Below are 12,622 nucleotides of genomic sequence, written 5' to 3'. Positions count from 1 at the left end.
TACCAAAAAGTAAGAGATGTTGTAAAGGACAAGACTGGTTTTTTAAATTGCATTTTTATTCTATGGATCTACCACAAGTGAACAGTAAAGGATATAAATATACATTTGGTGATCTGGATTTTAGGGACAGAACATCACATTTAATTGATATTGAGAATTCCTAGTAAGGAAGGTATCTCTTCCTGTGTAGATTGCAACATACTCTCCAATACATAGTAATATAGATTTGCCTGGATTCCTGAGAAATTAAATGACTTATCCTGGATTAAACAGATAATATATGACAGAGGAAGTTCATATTAAACCAGGTCTTTAATACTCTGAGGTCCATCTTTCTCTTTCCTATACCATTTTGCTTCTCTTCACCATGCATATAATATTTTAAAGAATACTGTGATTTGGGCAAAGAGATGCTAAATTCACTATAAGTAAAATATTATAGGATGCTTTTACTGATTATATTTTATATAAAAAACAGTTTACAAGTTAGTAGATAATTTCAATTCCACATCACCATCTCTGAAGAATCTGATCTGCAGATGATCTGCAGTGCTGCCCCCACACCTCCCAAAAAAGGACAGAATCATGGATAATATAAGAAAGCCAAAGTATATAACCAATAATGACACATAAAATAAGCAACATAAAAACATCTTCAAAGATATGAATGATTACCAAAGAACATGGCCAGTCATTTAGCATGGGTAAAAGATTCAATGGTAAGCATTAATATTAAAAGATCCCTGAGGATGATTTCTATTAATTCAGTACTTTATAGAGAAATTTTCTCTTAATATATGGATAAAAATTGTACAGGGCAAGTAAACATAGATGGACTGGCATATTTACCATTGGAAGTTGCTATCATAGATTTAGTGAAATATTGATTATAACTACATATATTATATTAAGCTTCAAGAGAAATAGGAACAAAGATGAATGAAAAATGCTTTTATTTGGAAAGCATTATCCGAGATGATTCACTTATCACTCTCAGGCTAAGTGCTTACTATCTGCACTCGGCTTAAATGCCTTGCTAAGGGAGGCATAAAGATAAATAATAGGGCCTCTTAAGAGAACTCTGACTATATTAGGAATATTGACACGTGTTTAGAGACAAAGATTTTACAAATTAAAATACAAATTCATGAAAGGATACAAAGTGCTTTGAGATCAGATGAGCTAGGTTTCACTTTTTATATCTTTTCTTTGTTTGTTATATTCAATTTCCTAATGTGATTTTCACTTTGAAAATGTATTTTAGTTCCAAAACCTACCTATACTTACATTATTTCCCCAAGCAGCTATTCCAACCATATGTGATTGATGAAAGCGGAGGTGATAAATACACCCCCCCCCAACTCCCAAGTGAAGGCTAAACCAGATGATAATGTAATTGGGAAATATTTAACAAATAAAAATACAGTAAAAATATACTGTTATCATGTGGTTTTCTAAGTTAACATGCAGCCTGCAAAGATCTTTACATATGGATTAATGACTCCGTTTCTATTTGAATTTTATATTATTCATTTAAAGAACTCAGCAACTAAATGATTTAGTTAAAAATAAATCTTAAATGCTAGGAAACCTATATGCTATGTTGTACTGATTTCATATATAAAATAACAAATAGGAGTTCTCTATGTTTAAAATGAAGTTTGACAGATTAGCAAATCAAAGTGCTAGGCAAAATTGACCCATAAGTACTTTCCATAAATAGTCATTTCTTTTGGTTTTGTCTTTCTAAGAGCAATTTAATAGACATTTTAAGTTACTGACAATTAAAAAAAAAAGCAGATGAATATGACCTTAAATACTCAGCTTTTTTCAATAACTTCAAATCCCAACTCAACTACTTACTACTTGTGTGACCATAGGTATATTATTTAACAACCTCATCAGGCCTCAATTTTCTCATCTGAAGAAATGGGAAGATTGGGCTCAAGGGCTATGATCTTATAAAGAACACTAAGAAAATATTGAAAATGACAAACGTAAATTCATGTTGGATTATCTAAGAAACAAGTTGATTATTCAAAACTGCTTAATTATGTTTCCATACTAACCTGAATGTATGATTTCATTAATAAAGATAGGGAACTCCCATTCAACTTTGTACACCAATGAAGACTGGCACCAGTTTTATAACTTGATAAATGATTAATATGTAACATAAACTTATTAATATTAAAGACTTTAATATGCCCAGAAGACACCCAAGAGATTTAAAAAATCACATCTCATTTCTTGAGTAAAGGAATATGAAGAAGGATAATGTAAGCACTCCTTTTTCTTTTTTCTAATACATTTTACTGACTTCTGAAATAATGAGGTTATAATTAAGGATGTATAAGAAAAATTCAAAACAATTCAAATTGTATACCTGAAAATATTGGTATGCACATCTTTTAAAAAGTTACTTCTGTAATCACATTTGCCTTTTCCCTTTCTTTATACCCTTAGCACTTACTACATTGTGTGATAAAAAATAAGTGCTTGGTACCGTCTTGTTGATTGACTAAATGATATGTCACAGATTTCCATGTAATTTTAATTGAAGCATGACAGGCATCTCATGCAAGCAGAATCTTCAAGACTATATCTTGTTCTAATAAGTATCATGCTTCTGAAAAATCAATAAATTAATACAGTGAAGTCTTGTATTCTCTTTACCTATTAATCTGCTGCATAATCTGTATTCTGATGGAGAAGAGTGTCTGAAAAGAAATGTGTTATTATTGCTATTTTCTTTTAAATCAAAGATGTTCTCAATGAATAAATAGGCAATTCTCATAAAAATAGAGAAACATTAGAAATGAGGCATATAGCTTGATAACTGATGTCTTCTCAATCGCCATTTCCCCAACCCCCCAAAGTATTTCAATTATAATCATATTAATTTGGGAGGAATTTTCCCTATTAATACTATCAATATTCTATTATTTCTAGTATGTGTCTAGTCACCCCTACCTATTTCATTTTCCTAAGAACCAATTCTTCACATACTAGCTATGGTGCTAAAGTAGTTGAATCCAAACCTGAAGGCTTCACTACTGTTGACTTTAAAATTAGATCAGAAAGTGATAGAATCACAGAGTTGGAAATAGAAAGGATTTCAGGAATCATATAATCTACCCTCTTAATTTTGCAGATGAGAAAACTAAGGCACATATACAAAGAGCAGTACAATGATTTCATTTAGAATCTTTCTTTGTTGTCTGTTTTCTGATTTCATGCATAAATTTTCTGCCATCTCATTTCTTCCTCAACTGTTTTTTTATAATATAGTACCAATACCAGTCTTCTGTCATCTTCTCTCCAATAATTTGTAAATTAATTTGTTTTAAGATTCCATATCATTATTCTTGATCAGAATGTTGTCAATTTTCCCAGTGAAAGCTATTTATTTTCTTGGTCTCCTTTTTCTGTTAACTACTTTGCATTTGGAATTGGTAGGCCAAACTGAGGCCAATCCCTTGATAGATTAGATGTGTTATTAGGAGAAAAAAAAATGAGGCAACTTTAAATAATTCACCACTTAACAACAACAACAAAAAGTTATCCATAGGCAAGAAGATAGTCATCAGGGACCAACATGGAAGATATCTGAAAATTAAGCAAAATTTCCTTGCCTAAAGTGTCCATCATTTTGCCCATTATTGTAGCAGAGAGTTTCAGGTATTCTTTGTCACTTTTATACTCAAGGAAGTTAATGCCACAGCCTGAGCATTTAGCATCTTGAATAAATCAAATCTTGAAGATGATCTCCATATGTTTCAAGGAAAAAATAGCCAAAGTTGCATGGAAGCAGGGGACAGGATATCACTCCTACAAAAGTAATTTTAAAGTTCACAAAGAAATAGTCTATCCATTTTCAATTTTTCTTAGTTTAATTGGTTCCAGTGAAAGCTACTGTGATTCTATGTAGTATCTTTTCATCTTTAGTCTTTCTTCTAACTTCTCTAACTAAAGGATAAGCTGACTGTACATAGGGAGCTAATTCTAAAAAATGTCTAGTCAGCCTTTTCTTGACTGTTAAGGTATATTTCCTTACATTTTTTAATGTTGCTTGTTATTCAACAATTCAATTTGTTTAGACTTTCTTGACCAAAACATCCATGGGGTATAATCTCCACACTTCCGAGCAGCCTAAAAGCTATCAATTGGCTTCTTTCATTTCATTTCTTATTACCAGGCCATATTTCCCAATGTAGTTTTCACTACCTTCCCTTGAGCCCACTTCCACATTAAAGTCTACTGACCTTAGTTCATTTAATTCTCTGTTCCCCACTTTACGGGTTTATACACATGGATGATATTACATGTCAGCTAGCTCACCAAGGATTGCTAAGGATTAATTGCTCAATCTAAGGTTTTTTAAAGAAAGATTAGTGGTTAAAAACTAGACTGCTGCTCTACAAGTGTTGAATTTTATTAACATGGAGACAAAATAACTAAATATGTCATTTAATCATACAAGACAGGAGAAAAAAGCAATGTATTTGAAGGCTGTAGATTTTGGTTCAAATCCCCGTTATTTCACTTACTAGCTGCAAGTCATTCATCATTTAACCTTTGCCTTAGTTTCCTCTTAAGAAAAATTCCATGCAATGATTTTTATATTCTCTTCCCCTTCAAAATTCTATGATCCCATGTCAGTCTTAAAATATTACCTAAAATAATTGATAGCTATCTAATTGCTTGCTTTCTCAAAGATAGCGGTAGGAGCAGGAGTAAGTGAGAAAATTTAAAACTCAAAAATAAAAAAAATAAAAAATAAAAAATTTTTTTACAAGTGATAGGAAATATTTAGCATTTTGTTAAAATAAAAAGATTTTAAAAATTATTAATTTCTAAAGGTTGTAAAATATACTTTTTATCTATATTTACTTAATGCTAAAGGCAATCACATAGCATGTTATTATCATCACACTAGTATAGATCCAAAGGTACTGTGTTTAGAAACCAATGATCATTATTTTGGGAGCAATGGATAGAGTACTAAGATTGGAGTCAGGAAGACATGTTGATTTCAAATCTAGTGTCAGATATTTTATAATGGGTGACCTTGGACAAATCATTTAACCTATTTGCCTCAATGTCCTCATCTGTAAAATGAGTTAGAAAAGGAAATAGCAAACTACTCTAATAGCTTGTCAGGAAAACATCAAACAGAGTCACAAAGAAAAAGATAGAACTGAAATGTGTGAACAACATCAAAATACTGGAAGCTAGACAGATCATCCAAATAAAATTCATTAGGGATTACAATGTGATCAACGCCCAAATCAATAAAATATTTTAAATCCTTAAAATAAAACCCTTTATTTAAAATAAAAATTTTAAATAAAATTTAAACATAAAAAAATGTGTGTATGTGTGTGTGCATTTGTATAAGGGTACTGAAGTAAAGTGTTTTCCTTAACTACGGATATTTGTTAAAGGAAACTTGTTTTTCTTTCTTTTCTTCTCAATGAAATGAGAGTTGGAGTGGGAGGAAGAGAAAGTAGATTTCTGTTAATTTAAAACAAATAGAGAGTTGGTAGTAGGGAGGTTTACTACTGATGTGAAATGTTGCAGGCACTTTCAGATGAGATCACTATTATTAGTTTTACTAAATTGTTTTACCTTATTACAGGAAACTTCTCATGAAGTGGGAGTAATGTGTAAATATTTGTGATATAAAAATAAAACATCAATAAAACTTTAAAAAGGAGTAATTAAGACATACTAGTGAAATAAGTAATTATTTATATAGGTGATTTAATTTTCTAGCTTTAAAGATTTGTACTCACAAGTTGGTAAGAATTAAAAAGCAAAGCAAAACAAAACAAAATAAAAAATAAAACAAAACAGAAAACTATCAAAGAGGCCAAGTCTCCTGCTAAGAGAAGAAAAGCACTATTTTCTAGACTTAATACATATCTGACTAGCTGCAACATCATAATGAGAAATAGTAAACAGTAGTAAAAGCTAGAAAAATAAAATGTTCAGATATTATTTTCCTGAACAAAAAGGGGAAAAATCAGTAAATATTAGGAGCTTTTGCTCAGCCTTGATTAAAAAAAAAAAAGACACGATGAAAATGCCTGCAAATCTATCCTTTTCTGGATTCAGAATCTTGATACAAAAATCTGACACAAGTGTAGTAATTTTCATTGCACATAGTAGGTCTTTAATGTCTGAATGTATGTTAAATGGAATCCTCATAAGACCCTTCAGAATTACAATTCCACTGTTCAAGTTCAAACAGTGTGTTTTAATTTGTGTGTGTGTGTGTGTGTGTGTATTCATAGGATTATAAAATCATAGATTCAAAGCTTGAAGAACTTTAGAAAAGTTCTGACCCTTTCATTTCTTAATCGAAGAGACTATTAATTACTTAATAACTTAGTTATTTTTGTACATCATATTCCTTCTCCTCCCTCAAGATCTCAATATACTGAAACACCATATATGTTTTCCCTAGTCAGAGCTGAATGTTTATTGCTTTTAAAATTGTTGACTGCCTCTGTTGTGTTGCCTATTAAAACTAAGTCTCAAAATCAAAGATCTTTTGGTCCCTTACCTTAGATATTACACTAAGGAAAAAAACATAACCTTTCTGACATCATTGTAGCTTGTAGATCAAGAGACAATTGAATTCCGTTTTTCTTTTTCTTTCTATTCATTTTTTTTTGGTAAAATGTATTATTGTATTTTGAATTTTACCCATGAAAAGATGATTTTCAGGAAAATTCTATCAACAAAGCGCGCATGTAATTGTAGGGAATCATAAACAATATTTGTGGGGCTACAAAATAAAATTCCTTACACAGAATGGGTCCAAAGGATACAGAAAAGGCAAGAATCTGTACCCCAAAAAATTCCATTAAAAAAGAATGACTTAAATCCAACTCTTTGTGATTCCATTTAGGTTTTCTTGGCAAAGATAGTGGAGTGGTTTGCCATTTCTTTCTCCAGCTCATAAGAACAGACAAGGAAATTGAGGCAAACAAAGTTAAATGACTTGCCTAGGGTCACATAGCTAGTTACTGAGGCCAGATTTGAACTCAAAAAGATGAGTTTTCCTGACTCCAGGTAGAATATTTAGGGGAAGAACGACAGTTATTGCTGCTGTTGTTCTATACATAAATCATAAATGAACATACAAATTTAGATGCTTATTAAGCAATATGTTATGCAAACTAGATAACACAAAGACAACACACTATGATTTTATCTCACTGTTTTACCCCTTTAGCTAACAAAGTTATTATAAAAAAAGTTGGATATACTAACAAAACATTAAATCAAATTTTGTGCTAGGGAATTGTCATCCCTCTGAAGAATGAAGAACCTTTCTCTCACCTTGAAGCTGTATAGTTTATATTTAAAATCTAAAAGAAAAATGTCAGTAACTATTTAATGACAATATTAAAAGTAAGCAAGCAGTACGCAACTCATTATTAATGACCATTTTAAGAAAAAAGGTATTTATAATCTTCTACTGAATAAGATACACCTTTTTAAAGTTTCTACTCCTATTTAATTAGTGTATACACATTTAGCATATATAACCAAACACTGTGGGACTTCGTTGTTCCTCATTTAGCTCCAGCCTCAGACAACATTTCTTCTTATTAAAAAACAAAAAGCAAACAAAAAAACAAACTGAAGTATGTAATGTTAATTCATCTATATAAGGTATTATAGGGTCAAACTCAGCTTCTTTGGTGTGTGTGTTAAATAAAGAGCTGATTTGTTCACCCCTTAGCTTAGCAGCAACTTAAACCACATATCCTTTTGAAGAAAGATAAAATTAGTAATCATACTAAAAAATATAATGACCATAAAAGTAAATACCCTAATTGCAGCAGATATGAGAGAAACCTAATAAACTTAGGATTCATCGGGAAAGGAATTAAGATATTAATTGATTTACATTAAAAACAAGTTGGTTAAATATAGAAAAAAAACATTTTTAGGCATTTTTTAAACAAGCCTTTCTTCTAGACAGGAAAACAAAGGGGATCACATCCTTTTTTTTTTCTGTAATCATAAATCACATTATTCTTCTTACATGAGGGGATGAGTGGTTATTTACTACAGAGCATTAGTACAGTTGACTCAAAGTGTCAATACTCTGGGTATTGAGGTCAAAAAGGCATTAATTGGATAAGAGCTCCATTAATTCCACTGTTTTTTTTCTCCCCCTTCAAAATAATTGTAGCTATTGACTTGTTATATTATCAGTTAAATATATGTTTTTAATTACCTTCTTCCAAATTTACTAAGATCTTGGAAAGGACCATAATACTTACCTAATTCCACCACTTCCTGTGACAGATGGAAATACTGAAAACCAGAGATATGAAGTGATTTGATAACATAGCAGATTGTAGAGAATACAGATCTGCTGAACTCTAATTTCATTCTTATTCTCTTTCACTAAATATTAGTTATTTAAAATCCAATCAAATGTATAGATTATGAGTACAAAGCATTAATAGGATCATCTATCTTACCCAAATGTGTTTATGATCTTCATCTGACTACATTTCTCCCTGACTCCCAAAGAATGATCAATTCCCCAAATGGATAGAACAAGAGGGTTCCAAGAGTTACAGTCTCAAATTATCTTCCCAAAAGAGTATTGTTTGGGCTCTAGCATATAGACCACAGGTCATAAACTGAATCCTCCCAAAGTGCCCAACTGAAATATACCTGCTAAGTATAAATGAAGGTCACATTTCCCAAAAGCAAAAGGTGAATTTTAATAATTGTCTTGGGCTGCAGATTATCTAGTAAGACTACAGTTGGACTGATTACCAATTTTCCAATTCATACATCAATAAATTCCTATTGAAATTTTAACTATGGAAATGTCATTTTTGCTCCATCTTCCCATCATTTTTACCCTAGTAGATATTTATAAAGCCTATTATTATATACATTTGCTCTAATATCAGTTAGCTGTGATTCACTTCTAAAACAGAAGAGGTGAATAATAATAAAAACTGACAAATAGTACTTTAAGATTTGCAAAATGTATTACATGCATCATTTCATTTTAGAATCACAACTCTCAGACAATTAATAGCTGCAGCTAGCTGGTGCCCTGGTTAACATTTTCTTGGAATCAATAAGACCTGAGTGCAAGTTCTGCTTCAGAAACATATTAGTTCTCTTAGTTGAGAACTAAATTTATATCTCTTAGGCTCAGTTTTCTCAACTATAAAATGGGAATAATAATAATCCTCTGCCCCAAGGTACCAAAATCGATATATAAATGCTAGTTACACGCTAGCTATTATTATTCCTATTTTATAGACTGATGAAACAAAGTTTCAGAGAGATCTTTCCTTTGGTGGAGGCAACCAGGCTTAAGTGATTTGCCCAGGTCAAACAGCTACTAGTGTTTGAGGCTAAATTTGAACTTAGGTCCTTCTAACTTCAAGGCCAGTGTTTTATCCTTTGCATCACTTGACTTAGGAACGATTATAGATCTTCAGAATTCTAATTCAGAGTTTCTTAACTCTAGGCTCCACAAATCTACATTAGGCTTCCTCTGATTCTCTTCATTCATTTCCAACTCTGATCCCTCCAACAGATCTAGTTCTTTGAAGTGAACTACTTACGAAATGGGAAAAAGGTAGATTCCTATACTTTGAATTGAAGCCTTGTAGTTGTTTTAGAGGGAATGGAGCTCTGAAGTCATAACCCTTTTAGTTGCTATGGGTACATATCAACAAGCAGGACTCTGTCCAAAGAAGAAATGACTCTCCTTAGTTCTTCCCAATCAGCAGGGATATTTTCTAGGAATACGAAAGTTCCCCCCCCCCACCAAGCAAAGAACTCAGTGCGCGCGCGCGAGTAGGAGCGCAAACACACACACACACACACACACACACACACACACACACACGCTCCGACACAACTTGTGGAAATGGGAAACAAACTTGTGGAAATGGGAAAGGGGAGAGAGGATTCAGGAATCCTAGCTTTGGAATTTGGAAATTCATTGCTTTCTTGGTTGGAAACTTTAAAAGAAGCCTGCTTGTTTTTTGTTTTGTTTTGTTTTGTTTTGTTTTGTTTTGCCGAGAAATGACTTAGTAGACAAATATCAATTTTAAAATTTCTTTCCAGTCGAGCTTAGTGATCTACTAAAGCTGGGGAGCTCCAAGAAACATCCTCGGGTTGGGTCACGGTCCTGGAATGTCTAACACCTATCCCACTGGCGAAAACTCCAACTTAGCTGGCAATAGAGGAGAAAAGTTCTCTGGCTTCAGACACCCTCTCTTCTCCTTTTTTCTCCAAGTCCATTTCTGGGGAAATACGTTGGCTAGTGACAGGGAAAAAATAACTTCGGGGAAAAAAACACACAGGACAATCCAACTCATTAGGAAAGGAAAAGTCATCCAGGGCAGATAAACTGCATGAGCCAGACGAAATGAGTGAATTTATATGTCAACTTGTGGAGTACAGGGAGGAAGCGGCTCACTGACTGCCTGGGGACTAAATTTATGGTTCAGCCCTAGCATGAAACTCATCTGTGTTCGTGCCACAAACAACTCATCCTAGAGACTGCTGAGAGAGAGAGAGAGAAAGATACAAAGAAACACAGAGAGAAGGCAGAGACAGGGTGACAGAGGCAGAAAGACACACAGATATAAGACAGAGACAGAGAGACACATATACACAGAAGATAGAGACAGAGACAGACAGAGGCACACACAGAGAGATTCTCCCTATCTCCAGGGAGTTTCGCCATTATTTCCATTTCTCTGGCAGCAGGCATGTGGCAGAGGTTTAACTCTCCATTTCTACTGTCAGTCTAAGACTAGGAGACATCCAACAATATGAATGTCACAATTAACCTTAAAGATATAGACTTTCCGAACACTCTTTCACCCTACTCTCCCCACAAACACACAATGACTAATCACCCTAACAAACATACACAACCTCTGGGCTAGCAGAGCGTAAAAAAAAGGGTACGAAATCTACTCTTTTCACTGTCCTTCATCTACTTAATGCATTATTGTTCTTGAAATCTACAACGTTTATATTAATCAGAGAACAGGTTTACTGTGACTTGGCATTGAGAGCAGTTAAGTGTACTCTATTTTTTTTTTTCAGACGAAAACTATGTATAGCGTTCCCGGTGACTGTTAACTTTTCTTAATGATCACTTTGAAATGATAGATGAGCTCCAACTCAGACTTCCCCAGTCCCTCTATTCCCCACCCTCGGACACCCGCTTGCTCCCTCCGGGCAAAAGTCCCTCACCCAAAGATCTCGGGCGCTTTTGCCAGTTCCTATGGTTATCCTCACCCTTATCTCCGCCACGCTCAAGGCTGTGCGGGTTCCGGCTCCGCGTCCCAGCTTGGCACCTCACTGAGTCTCCTGGCCTTGCCCTGCCCTCTGGCTTAACAAGTCTTAAGTTACTAAGAAGAGTGCACCAGCCCACCTGCAGGTGACCCGAGATGCGCTTTCTTTACCTGGCTTAGATCTTCCTCTCTCTTCTTCTTCTTTTTTATTTTTTATTTTTAAATTTCTTTTCCTGCTGTATTTCCCGAGAGCGAGGGAGAATAAACTTGCGTCTTCAGCTATGAGGCTAAGGTTGCAAACCCGTGGGATGGCCTCGCTCCACCTCGGAGCGAGCAGCTCGGGCTGAGCCGCGGCTGCTCAAGCAGCGGCCCTGGCTGCTGCGGAAGGCGGCTGCGGCAGCTGCTGCAAAAGCGGAATCGGAAAGCAGAGGGCGCTGAAGCTCCCTCTAACGCCGTGCGGGGACTAGCCCCGAGCGTAGCTACAGCTGGAGATTTTGCTAGGGGCTGGTGGTAAGGAGAGGCACGCTCTGTTCTAGAGGGAAGCTTTTAAGTTTGTGGTGTGGCCGCAGCAGCTGCCCGGGGAGAGATTCATTCTTTTAGATGAAGGCGGGGAGTGGAGAGGGGGTGTGGGGGGTGGAATTAAACCGCTGGGGATTACCTTTCTCTCCTCCTTATCTCCTCCCACAAATCCTACACACACATATTTGAACACTCATGCACTAGTTCTCTCCCAGAGGTCAAGACCTGCCTTTGCGTAAACTGTCGGTATCAAGGATTGGGGCATTTGTTCCATGCACACTAGCTCTCAAACCTGCTCTGGGACCGCATGAACCCCTCTAACCTTTAGGGATTTAGGGAGCATATGTTAATTCTCTTTTGAACATTAGCATTAAGACTGCACTGTTTATATGGGGGCCGGGGGGGGGGGGGGGATTGGTAGGGCGGTGAACCAGGAGGAGGGTGGTTAATAATCTATACTATCTCAAATTTCAAGTTTGCAAACCAAACCTGCTCTTCTTGGACGAGCCAAACCCACGTTCAGTGTTGAAAGCATCAAGATGAACTCTGCTTCCCTCTAGACTTTTAAAGGACTGGAAAAGACTAGATCGAGTAATAGGAAACAATCAGATTTAGGAATATACGCTTAAGGGTGAAAGATGGAAAGAGGAAGTTGGTAAAGCGTTTGAGGAAAGATTCCAACACCTACCCACTCCCCTCCCCATTAATCTGGCTTTTACCTGTACCCTCAAATGAGCAAATGAACAGGTTTCTACTGAAGAATCGTACACACCCTTGGTACACAACAG

At 34.9% G+C, this 12,622-nt stretch overlaps 1 protein-coding gene across 1 annotated transcript in view; it reads right to left on the bottom strand.

Moving 5' to 3' along the window:
* The window catches only part of SEMA3D (semaphorin 3D), a 224,726-nt gene extending 212,842 nt beyond the window's left edge, over nucleotides 1–11,884 (bottom strand). The window contains exon 1 of the mRNA XM_031938642.1: nucleotides 11,320–11,884. The gene's annotated coding sequence lies outside the window, so the exon portion shown is untranslated. The remainder of the gene's footprint in view (nucleotides 1–11,319) is intronic.
* Nucleotides 11,885–12,622: the final 738 nt, after the last annotated feature.

Source organism: Sarcophilus harrisii, chromosome 5 (genome assembly GCF_902635505.1).
Source record: "Sarcophilus harrisii chromosome 5, mSarHar1.11, whole genome shotgun sequence".
Classification (NCBI taxonomy): Eukaryota; Metazoa; Chordata; class Mammalia; order Dasyuromorphia; family Dasyuridae; genus Sarcophilus; species Sarcophilus harrisii.
Note: the sequence above shows the minus strand (reverse complement) of the source record. Positions and strands in the feature narration are given on the sequence as shown.